The sequence below is a fragment of the Macaca mulatta genome, chromosome 3 (genome assembly GCF_049350105.2).
Source record: "Macaca mulatta isolate MMU2019108-1 chromosome 3, T2T-MMU8v2.0, whole genome shotgun sequence".
NCBI classification, from domain to species: domain Eukaryota; kingdom Metazoa; phylum Chordata; class Mammalia; order Primates; family Cercopithecidae; genus Macaca; species Macaca mulatta.
Genome location: NC_133408.1, coordinates 6952070 through 6972300, shown reverse-complemented (window position 1 = coordinate 6972300; position 20231 = coordinate 6952070). Strand labels below are relative to the sequence as shown.

The 20231-nt window shown below is 40.7% G+C and overlaps 1 protein-coding gene across 1 annotated transcript in view; it reads right to left on the bottom strand.

Moving 5' to 3' along the window:
- The window catches only part of DSCAM (DS cell adhesion molecule), an 831700-nt gene that overhangs the window by 484764 nt on the left and 326705 nt on the right, over positions 1–20231 (bottom strand). The gene's annotated exons all lie outside the window — the stretch shown is intronic.

The following is a 20231-nucleotide window of genomic DNA, read 5'->3' as shown; positions in this document are numbered from 1 at the left end:
CACCTTCATCATCAGGGGCCAAATTTCAATATGAGATTTGGAGGGACAAATATGCAAACTATGTCAACATGGATGTTGAATGAATGGACAGAATAAAAGAAAAATAACATATTAGACAGAGAATTTAAAAATAAAAAACTTTATGTAACAACAACAACAACAACAAAACATAAGTGAAGTCAAAAATAGTCAAAATATCCTCCAGGCACCAGATCACAGACTGGAACAGAAAATAGAAAGGCACTTCATTAATTTTCAAGGCTTTGCACTCAAAACTGCTAGGTAAGCAATGCAGTGAGAGATTGCACACAGATTTCATAAGAAACCTCCAAGGCCATTTGTGTGATCAGGACAGACAACCTGGGCATGAACTTGGAGGCACACATTTTTCTTCAAAAAATGTGCCAAAATGAAAGCAACCCCCCAAAATAATTTAAGAGTAACAGTGGCAAGTGCAAAGAAAACTGGACAAGTATGGTGAACCCTACTCCTTATTCCCAAAGAGATACAGGACAGCTGTTGCAGAGCCCCGCATGCTCAATTTACAATTCCTGGATCGTTTTTCCACCCTGTTTTCACTGAGCCAGGGAGCCACGCAATGCTTCATCATCCCAGGGAAAATGAACAAGGCCGTCTTATTAACTGGGCTACATCACCCTTTTTCCTCTTAAAACAGAGCTCACTGTTAGAAACTCACACTGGATTAGCGAGAAAATGCTCCAGGCTTCAACTTAACACATCAGAAAATCAGAGTTTATCTCCTAATTTAAAATAAACCATGTATTTTTGGTTCTTTGTTTTCCTTTTTGACAATGCATAAAATGGACAGAGATTTCAATGAACAGCAGACAGACAATTCAGGTTGCACCAATGCATATTCCAATGTTCTGTGGCAACATCTAATAGTGTAAATAAGATGAAAAAACTAATGATCCTTTATGAAAGATTTTGTTTTCTTTATGGGGCATGATAATGGCATGCACAAATGGACCCTGCAGAACAATTTGCTTTCATTCCTTAGTTTTGCTCTTATGCTAGTAAATGTGGGATTAATGTATAATGTCTGTGAAACATTCATAATTATTAAACCATCAACAGAGCTTATCAAATCCCACATATTCCTCTCCAGTGAGCTTTTTAAAGGGAACAACTTTGATTTCGAGTATAAAGATGTGGAGTGGGTCAGTTGATGATTCTGTCCCCAAATTGCGGCAAGGGTGTTGTCTTGGAAGGAAAATGAAAAGCTAAACTAATGCAGCCTATAGCTTTTGATGAAAGGACATTTTTCAAATTTTCGGAAGCAAAGTTAAGAAAAGATTACTTAGAAATTGGCACTGCTTAAAAATATTGGTATATCCATAAAGGCAACCTCTTATTTCAGAATATTAGTAGGGTAACTCCTACTATAATCTGAAAACTAAAGAAGTATATATTTACAAGTGTTGTCGTAGATTTTTTAAAAGTCTTGGAATTCATTTAAGAAAAAATTAAAATAAATTTTGCACACTGTTCCTTTTTCTTGAAAAAGAGTTTTTGCCTAAAGCTATAGACTGCATTAACTTATTGTTTTGAAAAAAATATATACAAATGAAGGAAGAGTTACAAGAATAGTACAATAAACTGTAGCATACCTTCCTCTTCCACTCACCACTTGATAACAAGTTGCCTCATTTTCTCCATTGCTTTCCCTTTTTCTCATTCTAATGAAAACAATTATTGTTGCTGCTGAACAATTGGAGAGTAAGTTGCATACATGATGTATCTTTCTCCCCAAAGGTTTCAACATTATCCTCTGAGAACAAGGAGGGTCTTTTATACAACCACGGAACGGTGATCAATTTCAGAAAAAAATTAAAATTTAACTGTGATGGTCTTTGATTTGAAAGACTTAGAGGAGTATTGTAAAACTCCAATTGAAGGTAAAAATACTTTTAAAAATTACAATCTTTTCTGACTCCTCACTCACAACAAAGTAAAAGCTTCACAAGGGCAAATATTCGACTTCATTCCCGGGTGCGCAAGCCCTCCCAGGAGAGCTTCACACTCAGTACACTCATAGGCAATGTTAACTGATTTCAAAAATTATTCCTCAGACAATATTTAATTATTATTAAGTATCTCATGTGTCTAGTATAGTATATTAAATCATTCTTGACTATGTTTAACATCAAGAAGGTTGCTATGACCCATATTCTTGGGAACATGATATACTTTTTAAAGGATACTACAAAACTTTCTTTTTCTTCATAGATAACCCTCAAAGACTCACCTAACTCTTGACTTCTTTTGAAATATGTTCTGCATGTGTGCTGCTGATTTGGATTTTAACATCTAGTGGTAGCATCTAATAAGGTGGTTCACATTTCAGGTTGATTAAAGGATCATTTAATAATTTTATTTTTTATCTCCCCCACCACACACACACACACACACACACACACACACACACACACACAGATCTTTCAAAAGAAAACCAAGTACTCGCTCCAAACTGACCTCTATTAAAATTAATTTTTTAATAACTGCTTGGTTTTATCACTACTTCCCCAAATGCTAATTAATTCTAACTCTAAACTATGTAATTATAATACTTCTGATGAAATACAAATTATCTGGTGCCCCCGGGGTGAACAAGTTAGAATGTATTTCATGTTCCATTCAACAGAGGAAAGGGATATTTCTCAGACCATGGGAACAACGTAGCAGCCTCACTGGCTCCCCTCCCCCAAACACTGGCAGTTCCTGTTTCTTCCTCTTTAGCAGGAAGACGGGAACAGAGTTGACAGTTGGCATCCAGTCAGTTTAATGCCTCTCTCCATGGGGCTGTGAGGAACGGTGGCATGCCAAGTTATTTTTGGCCAGGCACGGCAACACACAGAGCCTTCAGGAGCCTTCATTTAGGCAGTGGCGGCCAATGTACCTGCAGAATGTGAATTGACGTTGCCATGGAGATAGAACAACTCTTCCCGGTTCTGTCAAAATCCATCTCTATCTGCAACTAGGCAGAGGTCAGCAAGGAAAGAAACACAAGTGCCAGGGAGAACATTCGAGAAGGGAAGGACTCTGCAGTGCCCCAGTGTGGGAGAAATTTGATGGGCTTTTTCTGCTAGCGTTCATATACACCATTGTGTTTCAAATCCAGATCTGTTTATTCATTAGACAGTAGCAAATCCGGATACACACACACGCACATGCACCATATACATATACACACACACACCTTATATATTTATATAATATATATTCACCATACTCTTTGTGTAAATATACATATATATACACACATACATATATACCATATATTAACATATGTATATATACCTAATATACTCTGTGTATGTATATATATGTATTAAATATATGCACGCACATATATACCCCCACATACCTTACGTATATATACACTGTATATATTTACATATAAATACTAATGTACCTATTCACTTTGTATACTCTCTCTCTGCATATACATATATATGCACCCCCACACACATACACTTTGTGTATATATATATGTTTATGTATTTAAATACTTATATATAAATGCAAATGTACATATTCACCTTATATAGTCTCTGTATATACATATATCTACACATACACATATACCAACATACACACATCTATACACACACACACAAACAACACACACATACACACATTTTCTTCTGGAACCCAAAGCCAGCCTTTGCAGGCTGCCATATAACATTGTTAGGGTCTCATTTTTAGCAAGTTTTTGCACAAGGTTGACTCAGATAATCTCTAAGCTGTCCTTTTCTGATGTGTCTATGACGCCATTTAACATTCTGCTTTCAGTCTTAATGTGCATTAGCCTGTTCTACCTGGAACTTCAACAAAACCATGAAAACAGGACAGTGCATGCCATAAGAACACATAAATAAGAGCTGTGAAAAAAACCAAAGTGCTTCCTCTCTGATCCCCTCTTTGGGATGCAGTTCGGGGCGCTGCTGTGGGCACTGAGACCTGCCTAGACTTAACTCCCGAGGTGGCAGGAGGAAAGTGACAGTGCTGTGTCTCTGGCAGACTCTCATTACTGGAAATGTGTTGTTGCTGCCTGTTCCTGAGTTCAGCCTGGGTCCAGCCCAGTGCTCTCATTTTTAATCACCTGTTTGGTCCTGCACATGGCTCTGAGTGTGAGCTTCAGCCCGAGTGCCAGCCTCTGGGTCCTATGCTTTCCTGGACTCGGCAGACTCTTGCTTCACAGAGATCTGGGTGCTTCATGCAGAGGGCAGGCACACCTTGGGTCCAGGGACACAGGGGACCAAGGAGGGCACATAGAACCTCCGTGATGGGTATTAGTGAACCTCAATGCTGAGTATTCTTAAACACAGAGTGAATAGCCGATATTCCAATTCAATAGGAATCTGTGTGTGCATTCCAATGGACCCTTGAGTTCTGACCATTTGCAAGACTCTGAAGGCCTGAGATGCGTCCTGTCTTGCTGGGTGAGGCACAAGCCCAGTCCTCTGCTGACATGTGGCAGCCAGTCTGTCAAAGAGCCTCGCAGACCATCTGCACATATTTTCAATGCAGTTTGCCCTTATATACATATATTCACCACCTAATACCTTAAAATTGTACTTCATTGAATTACAGGAAGAATATTCATCCATCATGATAAAACTGTGCATGGTTTAACAGTGGGATATGTTCTGATAAGTACGTCATTAGGCAATTTCATTATCATGCAAATATCATAGAATGTGCTTATGCAAACCTAGATGGCATAACCTACTACATGCCTAGGCTTTATTGTGTAGTCTGTTGCTCCTAAGCTACTAGCCCGTATAGCATGTTACTGCATAAATATTGTAGGCAATGGGAACACAATGTTAAGTACTTCATTTCTAAACATACCCAAGCATAAAAGTGTTACAATAAAATGCAGCATTATAATCTTATGGGACTATTGTCATACATGTAGTCCGATGTTGACTGAAATGTCATTATGTGGTACATACCTGTATTTATGAATCTGGTAATTCAAGAAAATGTCCAGATAGCCCTTTATTTTACTCTTCCTAGGTGTGTATAAATATATGATGATGAGTGTTATGTGTGAGCTTGGCTAGGCTGCAGCAATACCTACTTATTTCATCAAACACTAATCTGGGTATTGCTGTGAAGGTATATTGTAGATATGCTTAACATCTACAATCCAGTCAGTTGAGAACCTTATGGAAAAAAAAAATCTCAGTGCTATGGTCTGAATGACTGTATCTGCCCAAAATTTGTGTATTGAAATTCTTACCTGCAAGGTGATGGTATTAGGAGGTGGGGATTTGAGAGCCCTCATGAGTGGTTTTGTGCCCTCTTAAAAGACACCTGAGAGAGACCCCTCGCCCCTTTGGCCATCTGAGGATAAAGCAGGAAGGCGCTGTCTATGAACCAGTGAGTGGGTCCTCCTCATCAGATACTGGATGTGCTGGTGCCTTGTTCTTGGATTTCTCAGCCTCCAGTACTGTGAGGAAGAAATTTCTATTGTTTACAAGCCACCCAGTTTATGGTATTTTGCTGTGACAGCCCAAATAGACTACGATACCCAGAGGAGAAATTCTGACTCAAGACTGTAACATAAAAATAGAAATCCTTCTTGAGCTTCCAGCCTCTTGCTCTGCCCTATAGATTACAGACATGCCAACCCTACAATTGTGTGGGCCAATTCCTTAAAGTCTCTCTCTCTCTGTCTCTCTCTCTCTGTGTGTGTGTGTGTGTGTGTGTGTGTGTGTGTGTGTGTGTACATACACATATAAAATACCCTGTTGATTATTGGTTCTAGGTAACTTGAATCACTAGGGTAGTTTAAATCAAATCATAAAATACATGACCTTCCTTCATACATCATTCTAGACTCCAAACTTTGTTGCCCCTGACTCCTAATATAAGCATATATTTATATTATTTCAGATCTTGCATCTATCAGAAGGCATTTAACGACTCTAAATGAGTATGTTTCCTTAATGACATTATTCATTTGCCCTAAATTATATGTGAAGTAGATTAGCTTGCAATCGTGGAATAAATTTCTCCTGGAATAAATTCTAGGAGCCATAAAACTACAAACTTCCAGTTGAATTTTGGCAGTATACTTACTTGCTCCCATTCTAAAGGCACACAGGTCAGTAGTTATACCTTACTTTAAATACTATCTTTCTGCAAGAGAAAATAATTCTCTGCAATAAGTATAGCAAGTCAATTAAGAGGAGCAGGATTCAATGCAATGCTATTATCTTCCAGAAAATATGCTTTTCACGAAGTATTTCAAAATCAAAGATTGCTGTCAACAATTTAAATGCATTAAATATTTTTATATTTGATAGGTTCTTGAGGAGGAAATAAAACACAAACACTAATGTGAGAATGGATGAAAATATATGTAGTGTGTGGCCGGGCACAGCAGCTCACACCTGTAATCCTAGGACTTTGGGAAGCCAAGGCGGGCGGATCATGGGGTCAGGAGTTTGAGACCAGCCTAGCCAATATGGTGAAACCACATCTCTACTAAAAATACAAAAATTAGCCAGGCGTGGTGGTGCACGCCTGTAGTCCCAGCTACCTGGGAGGCTGAGACAGGAGAATTGCTTGAACCTGGGAGGTGGAGGTTGCAGTGAGCCGAGATTGTGCCACTGCACTCCAGCCTGGGCAACAGAGTAAGACTCTCTCTCTCTAAAAATAAATAAATAAATAAATAAATAAATAAATAAATAAAGATACGTAGTGTGACATAGTGTATATATAAGGAATTGCAAATAATTGTGTTTGAGTTAGCACAAGAGAACTGAGCTTAAACGGCCTCTGCTTGTTTGCTTAAAAATATCACATGTACCCCATAAGTATGTACAAATATTATGTATCACTAAAAATTTAAAAAGACTTTCATAGATTCTAATAAAATAAAATTTCAAACAACTTAAAAGCACTCTTTCTGTGTTTTACAATAATTCAAGAATCCCTACTGTACGCAGAACAGAGGTTCTCCACCGGGGTCATTTTTGACCTTCTGAGGACATTTGGGAATGCCTGGAGACATTCTTGGTTGTCACAACTGGGAGTGAGAGGGTGGGTGGTACTGACATCTTGTGAGTAGAGGCCAGGGATACTGCTAAACATCTTAAAATACACAAGACATTTCCTTTGGACGTATATTCAGGAGTGAAAGTACTGGATCATATGGTAGGTCCACTTGTAGTTTTTTGAGGAACCTCTATACTTTTTTCCATAATGGCTTTACTAATTTATATTTCCACTCACAGTGTGTAAGGGTTTCCTTTCTCCACATCCTCAGAAATCCTTGTTATCTCACCATGTCTTTTTGATAACAGCCATTCTAACTGAAGTGAGGTGATACCTCACTGTGGTTTAGACTTGTATTTCTCTGATGATTAGTGATGCTGAGAATGTTTTCATATACCTGCTGTCCATTTGTATGTCTTTTTTTTTTTTGCTTATTGTTTTTTGCTGTTGATTTGAGTTCCTTATGTATTCTGAATATTAATCCCTCAAATATCACGTTTTCGCTCATATGTGAAATCTAAAATCGATCTTATAAAACTAGGGAATAGAACAGGGTAAGGAATAGGAATAGGGAGATGGGGAGTGAAGGGTCAATGGGTACAAACTTAACGATGAGAAAGGAGAAGTTCTGGTGTCCTGTTGTATGGTCTGGCAACTACAGTCAACAAAAAGGTATTGCACATTTTAAAATAGCTGTCATAGAGGATTTTGTGTGTTCCCCACAAAGAAATGATAATGTTTGAGGTGATGGATATGCTAATTATCCTGCTTTGATCATTAAACAACGTATACACATTTCAAAACATTACATTGTGCCCTATAAAAAGGTACAATAATTGTGTGTCAATTAAAATTTTTTTTAAATATATTTTTAAATGCACAGGGCAGTCCGCCACTCCCTCCCCAGGAAAAAGAATTATTTTGTTCAAAATGTCAATGAGCTGAGGTTGAGAAACTCTGCTACAGAACAAAGCTAGGCATAAGGTATGTGTTTCCCATTGGCGTATGCTGTATTAAGGAGTGAGACAGAACTCTTTATTAAAGTAAGGCCAGTATAAGCAGTCAGTAGATAGAAACCCAGTACAAACTCACAGTAAATGGCACACTGTTCTCCTTAGGAGAAGAGCTAAGCAAACAAAGCCCATTTCAGCTCAGTTACCATGAGCTGACACAAATCAACAAGAAGGGATAATAGCAATGCAATTCGTTCCACTTGATTATAGTTCATTTTGCTCAACAGGGAAGTCAAATTTGATGTTCATGATCATCAGGCATAAATCCTACAGAATGTATTTAATAAGAATGAAATGTATTTTTAACTGCCTTCATTAATTTGATTGTCCCCCCTTTAAAACAATAAATGATAACTAAATCTAGGTCACGTTTTCTCTTTGGGCCTTGGCTCCTCAGTTTCAAAAGTGGAGAGTTCTACTCTGTGAGTCCTTTAGTTCATGAATCCTTGCTGATGCAGGATACATAATTTTTCTTGAAAACGAAACAGAATTGATCAGCAGATAGGTATGGTTGCCATGAGCAAAACAAACTTCACTTTAAGAAGTTATCAAATCTCTATATCGAAAGAGGATTTTAGTCAAGAGTTTTCAAGATTCAGATGTCAAATCTTCCTGTTTCCATTCGCAACTCCATCAACTGTATCTTGCCACCTTGGTGCCCAGAGTTGAGAGGAGTCTGGTACTCAGGGCAGGGAAGGCAGAAGCACATATCTGCCTGCCACATGTAATTGTCACATTTGGTAGGAAGTCAATAATCGACAACATAATGACATTCAATGAACAATGTACACGGAAGGTAAATAAATTGTTGGTTTCATGTTTCAATTACACATAGTGCAAAGAGCTCTTCACCACGACTCTGGTGATGAAGGCTTTGCATTTATTAATTTTGTTGACCTTGGAGAAATAACTTTACTCCTCTATTGGAGTTTCCTATTGAGTAATGCTGCCAGATACCTAGACACTTTATAATTTTTAAAAAATGCATACTTTCTAATTAATGAAGGAATAGTGATACAGAAGGGGGCAGGGAAGTGTTGGGTAGAGAAGGGTGTGGTCCCTGACTAGGGCTCTACTCCCAGGCCTGTGCCCATGGACCTAGGTGAGGGCAGACATTTCTGTTTTTGTGCCCAAATGTTGCAATTCCAAAGACCACCCTGGCCCACCACGCCCCCATCCTGTGCCTATAAAAACCCCGAGACTCTAGTAGGCACGCACACAGCAGCTGGATGTTGAGAGGAAGACATTAGTGGAAAAAGACACAAGTGGCTGGACTTCAGGAGGGATGCACCAGTGTAAGAGCACACCGACAGAAGCCAGCAGGCCATTGACCGGTGAATGCTGAGTTTGGCTGGGACAGTGGGAGGAGAGCCCCAGTGGCTGCGCGGCCCAACTCCAGGGGAAAACCACCTTCCCACTCCGACTCCCTTCTGGCTCCCCCATCTGCTGAGAGCTGCTTCCACTCAACAAAACCTTGCACTCATTCTCCAAGCCCAGGTGTGATCCGATTCTTCTGGTACACCAAGGCAAGAAATCCCGGGATACAGAAAAGCCCTCTGTCCTTGTAATAAGGCAGGAGTCTAATTAATCTGTTGCACACAAGCCACCTGCAGATGCTAAACGAATAGGGTACATGGTAACACACACACACTGGGGCCTCAGGAGCTGTGAACATTCACCTCTAGATGCTGCCATGGGGTCGGAGCCCCACAGCCTGCCCGTCTGTATGCCCTCCCCTAGAAGTTTGAGCAGTGAGGCACCAAAAAAGCCAGCCACACCCCCGTCACACGCCCTGAGAGGGAGACAAAGGGACTTTTCCCGTTTCAACAGTATCTTAAGAACTTGAGTGAATGTGTGAGCTTGATTTGATGAAAGAAATTTGGCTTATAACAAAAAATGCCAGTAGCTACCATTTAAAAAATCTTAGTGGCAGTTGGGTCCCTAAGAAAATTTATTTATTTATTTATTTTAAACAACCAGATCTCATGAGAGCTAAGAAAATTTAGATCATGAGCAAACTTGTTAGAATTTTCATGAACAAATTTTTCAAAATTTTAATCTGTCATTTTTGAATATAATAGCACAAAAAATCTAAAATTTGGAAAATTAACAGATTTTCTGAAACCTTGATTTTTAGTTAATGAGAGAACACCACAGGATAATTCTTTTTTTCCTTTTCTATGTTTTTATTTTTAAACTTGTCCGTTTTGTTTCTTTGCTTGATAAAGTAATTTAAAATATTAGATATTCCTTAAAAGGTTGAATAGAAAAAGTTACATTACATAAAATCTTAAGTGTTTATATACATAAACACTTTACACAGAGTTAAGATTTTTCAGTGCTATCTGTGTCATCATGTAGTAACAATACAAACTCTTGGTACACATGTCTGCTAAACATAGAATCTGGACAAGTCATCTAATTCATTTGTTTTTTGTTTGAGTTTTCTGGTCAAGAATGACTTTATAATAGACTCGGAAAACTTTTTTTTTTAAAAAAGAGAGAAAGACAAATTCTTTTTGGGAAATGCAGTATTAAAAAATTCACAGGGCAAGGCGTGGTGGCTCACAGCTGTAATCCCAGCACTTTGGGAGGCTGAGGTGGGTGGATCATGAGGTCAGCGGTTCAAGACCAGCCTGACCAACATGGTGAAACCCCGTCTCTACTAAAAATACAAAAATTAGCCAGGTGTGGTGGCATGCACCTGTAATCCCAGCTACTCTGGAGACTGAGGCAGGACAATTGCTTGAACCCGAGAGGCAGAGGTTGCAGTGAGCCAAGATCATACCACTGCATTCCAGCCTGGACAACAGAGAGAGACTCAGTCTCAAAAAAAAAAAAAAAAAAAAAAAAAAAAAAAAAATTCATTCACAGAAGACTGTGAAATTCAAATACATTATTTTCAATTCCCATGACATTTACACCAGTGATATGCTAGAAAGATCTCAGAAAAGCTCATCATAACTTTATAAATAAATCTGTTCATACGGCTTGTGTTTTTATATACTGTTGAGTCCCAAAAGTGGATTTTATTTGTGATGTATTTAATTCATGGCAAGTATATACATGTAATCCAGCATTACATAAATATACTTAGAAACCACAAAAACTAAACTTGAAAATGACGCAGTTCCTCCAGTTTTTGGAGAATGAAGCATGCCTTCCTCTTTTCTGTCTAGCGGTGGACAGTGGTAGAGTTAGAACCAGGTCAAAACAGATGTGGTCAGGGACCAGGAGTGTGTGTGTGAGGGCCCTATAACAGCTTCACCACGGGGGTTCATCACACAAAGTAGGTCTTTGTGTTATAGATCTCCAATGTCATGAAACAAACATTCTTCAAGTGAGAAGAACAATTATACATTGCTGATAAACACTTCCCTGAATGTATCGAATGATTTGCTAAGACATTAAAACAAGTAAGTTTTCAGAGTAATTTGGTTTCCATCAAGAAGCCTTCTGTGCAAGGAGGAAACAGCCACTCTCAATGTCTTGGATCCAAGAAACTACTTATTTGTCACCATTTCCTCTTTCCTCCTGCTAAAGAACAAGGACTTTACAATTAGATAGACTCAGCTCCCGGCTATATGGACTCAGAAAATTCACTTAATGTTTTGAGGTATCCTCATTTCAGTTTCAGCCAAGAGGGCTCCTACTGAAAACCCCTGTGGCCTTCCATCTGAGAACCTTCTCTTGGCCAGCAAACAAGACAGGGCATGAACAGACCTCAGCAACAGATATGGTGGGCTCCTGGTACCTCAGGCATTATCATTTGAAGTGTGCCGTACCAAGCCTCTCGGGGGCCCCAGGCGGGACTGAACCCCAGTTTCCCACATTAGTAAACTGCTGGACAACACCCTCTCTACTGACTTCTTTTCTTTCCCATGTCCCTTCCCCAATTTCCTAGGATACTTTTTGGGCCTGCCCCTGAAAGAAGTTCCGTACACTCCAATTCTTTTCTAGGATCTTGTTTCTGGGGAGCCCAAACTCGGAGGCTCCCATCAACCTCCCAGCTGGAGCTGGCCCCCAGAGGCAGAGCTATAACTCTGCCTCCAGCTGGGTGGCTCACACCTAAATCCTCTGAGCACTTTGCAGAACTTAGTTTTTTTCAGGGCAAGAACTTAGCAGAGAGGAGAAGGTGGGAATATTGTTCACGCCTTGTTTGTGACTTACCACAAGGCCAAGCCTTGCACGGACCTGTCACTGCCTCGAATTATACCCACTTTTATTTGACTTCTTCAGGGAGAAGGGGGTGGAAGCTACTCAGAGGGATCCATCCAAGCCTTAACTGACACTGGACCTGCAACAAGAACGTGAAACTGGATGCCTTCCCCTTTTCAGGTGTGTAGAAGACAAGGACATCTGCCAAGAGAGGATGGCGTGAGAGATGACACGGTATGTGTGGCCAGTGGGTTGGATTTAGGGAGATAATGAGAGCCCTCGAGGTATCTTCTGGCTGGCCAGGAACTTTACTTATCAGATTTTTGCAGCAGTTTGAAGAGAACCATTAGGGCACTTCAATAGAGGCCTGAAAACATTAGTTAGCTTGATTGTGGCAATCACTTCACAGTATACACATATATCAAAACATTGCATTGTATAATTTAAATACAGACCACTTTTATTTGTCAAAACCAATTAGTTAATTAAGAAAACAAAACAGAGCTCTGGATTTTATCCTGAGTCACTTTCTTAGTAGTACAAAATATGCTGGCAGGGGAACTATTTCTAAGAATGATGCTCAGAGCTTTGGAGCCAGGAGGTCAAGGTGCTTCCCTGGCCTGTGTTCCTGAGCCCCTGTGAAGTCAGCATCATTCGCACTGCCTAGTGTGGCTTAAAGTCCCTGCCCTGCTGTTCCATCCCTCTGATCTTTCCAAGCAGGTGGCTCTGACCTCTGTGTCTCTTTAAGGCATTTGCTCTGTTAAGCTCCCTTTTTCTCTGACCTTCCTATTTCTGGTAGTGTCCTACATGAACATACAGGTGAAGCTCTCACTTCCTAAATGCGTCCAGCCACACTGCCTTCAGACACAAACTACCCCATGTATGGTAGATGCCAAAACTGGCCATAATCCTCCATGTCTCCAAGTACCATAGCCTTTACAATGATCTTCACAGCTCCTCCTGTCAAGGCCCATAGTCTTATTTTCCACTGTAGCCACATCGGGTGTCTTTGTATTTCACATTGGCCCCTAGAATGTGAAAGAAGTTGCTGTGTACCAGCACTGAGTCTAAGCTTCTGCACTCTCTCTCTGAAACCCGCTGAGCTACCATGTGGGCCAGTCTAGGGTTGCCTGCTGGACAACAGGAAACAATTATCCAGTTCCCCTCATCTCCCTAACACAAAGCTGGCAACCAACCCCAGGAGAAGAGTCACCTCCCTGACAGGCAGCTACTGACAAACTCATGACTGAACCTAGCTGAGAGCAGAAGAACCACCCAACTGAGCTCAGCCTAAATTGTCAATTCACACAATCATGAACTAGGCAAACAGCTATTGTTCTAAGCCACTAAGTTTTGGGGTAGTTTGTTATGTAGTAATAAGTAACAGATACACCCTGCAATAAATCCAGTGTAATTATAATGCAGTGCCTGTTTCTGCTGTCTTTGCTACTGGTGCAAAGGAAACATGAAGCTCATCTTTGCCTCTGAAGGAAGAACTGTGAGTGAAATCCTGAGACAGAAACCCTTTGTGTGGGTTTCTATGGCTCTCCTTTTTTCCTGAAGACCACCCTCCTCATAGCTGTGGAAACAGGGCAGATGATCTAATCATGCCTCTAGTCATCTCCAGGAGTTCTGCCATGTAAGGTAACATGGTCTGGCTGCCATCCATCATCTCTGTGTCTCAAAATATCACAGTTCCTTTTTAAATCTCAAAGCCAAAAAGCAAACCTTTCAACACTAGGGTTCTTCAGTGCCCAAAACCATAGTATTTCTACAATGTTCTGATGACAACTTTATAAATTATCACTGATTTAATTTCACAAAGCTCTCCATGACATAAGCACAACCACAGCCACAGTCCTGAGCCATATTTAATGGTGAAATTCAAGAATTTATTATGTGTTGGGATTTTCCTCTTTCCTCCTTTGTGTGGCTCAAATAAGGCATAAGAAAGAGACACAAAGTGAGATTCATCATATTAACTTAAGGAATAAAGTGGCTTCCTCTGAGAACTTGGCCTCCAGTTCTCATATTATATCATATTATACCCCATTATAGTAATTACTGGCCTGTTATTTTGTTAGACATTATTATACATATTTAGAGTATGTAGAAATGTTTTATAAATAGAATATGCATACCCATTGCCCCAAATTTTCTAGAACAGCATTGATTTAAAATATTCCTTCCAGTAAATACTGGATAGTGCTCTTCCTTGAACCAAGAATTTCTTCTACTTCAATCGTCATGTCTGTGACATTGCTGGCACCATAGTCTCATACTGTGGCTAAATTTTGCACATGTGCATCTTGTCTTTCTAACTAACTGGTCTATTCCTTAAGGTCACAAGCCTTGAAGGATGGTTTTATACATCTCTACTCCACTGCCAGGTACTCCATCTGTCCTTTGCTTTTGCTCAGTTGGCCTCAATAACTCACCTGCTAAGTCAATGTCTCCAGTTGCAGAGTCCTAGAGGATAAAGGGCAGAGCAGCAGCCAGCGAGGGTGAGCAGCAGTCAGAGCCTCCTCATGGACAGGATGAAAGACACATTTTGTCTTTGGCAATGTCCAGGTTTTCCTTTTTTATTTCTTGAGTTGGAATCTCGCTCTGTCACCCAGGCTGGAGTACAGTGGTGCAATCTCGGCTCGCTGCAACCTCTGCCTCCTGGGTTCAAACGATTCTCCTGCCTCAGCCTCCCGAGTAGCTGGGACTACAGGTGTTTGCCACCACGCCCAGCTAATTTTTTGTATTTTTAGTAGAGACGGGGTTTCACTGTGTTAGCCAGGATGGTCTCGATCTCCTGACCTCGTGATCCGCTCGACTCGGCCTCCCAAAATTACAGGCACAAGCCACTGCTCCTGGCCCAGGCTTTCCATTTTTGGCCCCTCCTCTTCCTCAAAGCATTCCATGGCTCTCACCTCTGGGAAGGTTCTCCAGTAAGGAAGTGATCACCGTGCTCTCCAGTGCTAAGAGGCGCTAGCGTGCATCTGCCATTGGTTTTGCATGTTACTATTACAAAACATGGTGCTGTTTCTTGGTGGCTGTTAAATAGTTTTACCTTTGCATATCTGCACTATCAGCTTGCGTTTATTAGGAGCAACCTTAACTATAAAGTCTTGGATCCTTACAATGCATTTCAAAAGCACATGGGCCTCCTTAATAGTTGTATGGAGCAGACCAAAGGTCTGCATCCCATCCTCAGAGACTCGCAGTACCTTCTGCTTGTCAAAGGATAGTGCACCACATATCCTTCATATCAGTACCTGCCTGGACCATAATATGATTGCAGGAGAAATGTTCAAGGTAAATTTTTAAGTATTTTTAGCTCTTTCCATATAAGAATGTTCCAGACATGACTTTGAGTTTGGAAGAATGTACATAACCACGTTCAGAACCTCCTTTTCTTTTTAGAGGAACTCTCTTTTATTATAAAACATCAGAGGATTAGCATAACTCTTGGCTATCTATCCCTCTGGTACCACTCTATCTTTCCTTTCTGCAAGAAAAGCAAAACTAAGAACCTTTATTTACTTAGAAAGTCAGTTACAGGAGGCAATAAAGTTTATGGGAACAGGCTTGTCGCTGCTTATTTACCATCGACCCCAGCAATACTTTGGAGAAACAATTTCTATATCAGAGATATATTACTTTAACTCTAAGGGTGCTGTTTATTTCAAGAGATGCCTTAACATGATGAAGTAATAAGAACTGAACACCCTTATACAATCGCCCTGGGCTCACATCTCAGTTGCTCTCTGCTCTAGCTCCATACTGCCCCCAGAAGTGGCTTGTCCAAACCAAATGCACCATTCCATGGTCATTGTACGACAGACACAAACTCAGTGCAAAGAAAGCAGCATTGACTCCTCCTGATTTCACTTTATTTTTAGAATAATTTTTCTTACCCTGGAACTGAAACTCCATTCATTGTTTAAGTCACATACAGATTTGATAGCTCTCTTTTCTCAATTTGACTTTTGTTGATAAACAAAACTAGAGGTTAAAAAAAAGTTTTTAAATGTTCACAAAAAATAATTTTGAGCCCTTTAGTTGACTGTTTGTCTACAAGTTGTCTTTTGGGAGCTCTGATTCCAGGTGGTGTCTTGAACTGAGTTTACACTGAAATTAAATCCTCTATCTCATTCTGTGTCATGATAAGAAAATCCTGAGCCATCGCATATCCACCATATAGAAATTCAAGTGCTTGGCTAATTTAAAATGACAAATAACTTAAAATAAGTTCCATTTGACATTAAAATTCTCTAAGAAAATATATTTTTCTCATCTATACAGTTTCCCTCTCAATTGGAAATCCCAGGACACTTCAGAATCCACCTATGGAATACCAAACCACCCTTTCTCCACCCTAAACCCACATTTCCTCAGGCCCCTCCTAGAGTCAACAGTTTCCACCACCCACCCCATCACCTGATAAGGGAGTCACCACATCCTCCCTGTTTTCTTCACTGTCTCCACATCCGTGGTGTTCACCAAAGCTACATGACTCTTTGCCATAACATCTCTCAGCCCTCCTGTCCATCCATTCAGGCTTCCCCGGACTCCCCTTGGACTGAACTATGGACAAGGCGTGCCCTGCTTCTGGTGTTGGTCAGCCTCATTCCCACAACTGTTTTCCACACCTCGGGCAGAATAACAGTTTACAATGAAAACGTGATTGTCTCTCTCCAGCTACAATCTCCCTCTTGGCGTCTCGTTAACACCAGCAGAGCCAAAACCACCAAGGCTTGCAGGACATGGTGGTTTACAGTTCCTGCTGGCACCTGCAGCTTGCCTTTTGTCTGGAATCTGCCTCCCTCTCCCCAAGGCTGCTGCCGGTTGCAGGCGCATTACACACCCTCTGGGTTCAGGTTCCCTCTGCCGGGTACCCTGTTCCAGCCACCACACCTGTGTCGTTCTTCATTCACTCCTGTCTCAGTTTACCTGTCCTTTCTTATAGCCACGTGCCCAAGCTCCTGTACAGTCCTTCTGCAGCACCCAGCACACCTCATGGTCCCACGTTGGCCTTATGTGTGTCCCCGCTGCACTGCAGACTGATGGGTAGGGACCACATCAGTGCTTCCACCACTGGGCCCCTGTGCCTGGCCCAGCTCCCGGCTCAGAGAGGCAGTTGCTCAGTGAGCTTGCTCAGGGCAAGGGTGAAGGAAGAACAGAGCAGATCCCACCAGGAAATTCCAACCCAGAGCCCTCAGCTCAGCCTTAAGGAAGGAGGAGAGATGGGCACAAAGGTTTGGTCCCCATTCCTGAGTGGTTGCATCACAGGCAGGTGGCGTGCAGCACATTCCCTGTCATTAGAACACAAATGTTGTCATGGAAAATGCAGGTCTTGCCCCCATTCCTTTCCTTCTTTTCCAGCAGAAATTCAATTAAACTGATAAATCAGCAACCAGTGATGTTTGGCAGGTTCTGCACCTGGCATCCCACTAGATGCTCTGCACAGCTGGCTGATGTGGGTGTCACTTTGAAGATGACGTGCTGGGCTTAGGAAGGACACACTATGGGTCCGGGAACATGTAGGTGGCCTCAAGGAGGCAGAGCTGGGGTCTGACCACCTCCCAGATTCCAAAGCCTCATCATTTAAGGAACTGCAATCTGTTCAAAGTAAATATTTTCAAAAGACTCAAGAGTTCTTACTTTTTGCTTTGATACACAGTTCTTTTATGCTCTCACAGCTGCTTAAGAGGTCATATAAATTAAATGGCTTTAAATCAATGTTATGATTTAATACTTTATATAAAAGAGGGTGTTTAAAATACTTTATGCAAAGAAATTCCTTTAAAATTCAAACCACTGGGGAAAACCAAAAATGAACAATGAATCTGAAATACTAATAAATATCAGATAGGATAGTTGCTGACGTCAAGTTAGAAAAATAAATAAAAGATTCATCTTTTTCCTTCTTGCAAACTGATTTCCCTGAACTATTTTGTGACAGAATCACTGTATGTCTAGGTGTCTGAGATGCCTCACTAAATAAGCAGACAACATGCATGTTCTAGACACATAGGAGACAGGCAACAAACAACATGTAAATAAGCGAGCATGGCGTATGTGCAGCGGTACTGAAAGCTATAGGGAAACATAAAGGAAAGGTGGTCATGCAGGTCATGATTTATATGTAGTGTTCAGACAGATCTTGTCGAGGGCTTTAGCTCAGTGGTCTGGACCAAGAAAGCAAGCAGGGAAAGAAGATCATAGGTGACGGGGGCGTGCTACTGATAAAAGATGGCCAAGGGCATCCTGATGAAGGGACATAAGTACAGAGACTCAAAGAAAAGAGCAAGAGAGCCTTGGGTGGCCTGGGGGAGAGAGAGCCTGGGGTGACCTGGAGAAGAGAGCCTGGAGTTAGAGAAACCTGCAAATGGAATGGCCCTGAGTAGGACTTTGGCGGAGGTGGTATTTCAAAACAGCCAGAAGGCGCTGTGTGTGTGTGTGTGTGTGTGTGTGTGTGTGTGTGTGTGTGCGCGCGCGCGCTTTGGGGCATTTCACAGGGCCCAGGGACCACCGCGAGAGCCTCAGTGAGGGATGGCACAGTCATCTGAAGCCTGGACAGATGTGTGTTAAAAGAAAGTCACTTAATTGAATTAACTTTACAAGTTCAATGGAAAAATGTTTCACTTGCAGTTGGTCAGCAAGAGCAGGGAATCTGAGTGGAAAGGGATTCTTTAGGTCCTAAGATTGTTTCAGGAGATTGTAAAGAGAATAAATGCTACCTCACTGTCTTGGCTTAATAATGATCAAAAATGCCCTCACCTCCTGCCAATGTATGTGTGTGATGGATCCAGACATGTGTGAATGTATGCAAGAATAATTTCCTTTTCTTTGCTCTATATATGTACAGATACAAAATATTTTGCATATTCCAGGATATATTTGAAAATTATTTCTTTCTCTGATTTCCTAATTAAAGATCTGATGCACAAAACCAACATATAAGCATTGTTAAAGGAAATGAATCTACCTATCTCTCTATTTCCCCATCCATCCATCCATCCATCCATCCATCCATCCATCCAACCATCCATCCATCCATCCCTCCCTCCCTCCCTCCCTCTGTTTTTCCATCTCTTCCTCCTTCCACTTAGGTTTGAAAATGAAGCTTCAAAACCTATTTAAGTGATTGGAACATGTCATCACTCTCAATATTCTAGCTTCTTAGAAGTTAACTTCTTCAAGTGGTTTCCCTGAAAGGAAATCCATTTGATTTTTTAAAAAATAAATCTTCTGTTACTAATACCTGATGTGCTGCAAGGATGATCTCATCTTAAAATGGCTACATATTTTAAAATTTACTTGAGTAAATCTGCATCTACTTTATTCCTATGGAATAACAGAATTTTATAAAACAGAAGGTAAAAGCTAAATACCACCGTTCTGCATTAAAAGTCGAAATTTAAACAGGCAGCCGCATGATTTTTATTCATTGAAATTAGGATATTCCCAGGTTATAGTATGTGAAATTTTTTTATGAAAATTGACTTTCATAACTAGAAGAGAACATTTGACCCCAGGTGGCAAAATCAATTCAGATTCCTTTTGACATTTTCTAACCTTGGAATTTCTCTAGGAGTAAAGTAGTTGTATAAAGATTATATTCTTGGATATTAATTATTTCAAGTAGTTTCCACAGGGAAGAAAGTAAATGTCATTTGTGACAGTTCAGAAGCAAGTCAAGGTTTCACTTCCTCTCGTCTGTAAGAAAGGCAAAAATAGGAAATTCGACTAGAAAATGTGCACGTCTCCAGGGTAGCTGAAGGGAGTCTTCCTGCACAAAGGGTAGACGTGGGGTGATCCGTGTGTGCAGCCCATCTTGATGTGGACGTGGAGGCTCCATAGACATGTCCCCAGAACCCTCAACTCTCGTTTCACTCTGCAGGATGATGGCATTTATCACCGAGTGCTCATTTTATGAACGTATTTCTTGAGCTCTGCCTTGAACAACATTCTTTACATTTGAAGAGCAGGTATCTTGCTTGCTATCCAGGGCAATGATATAGAGTGATATAT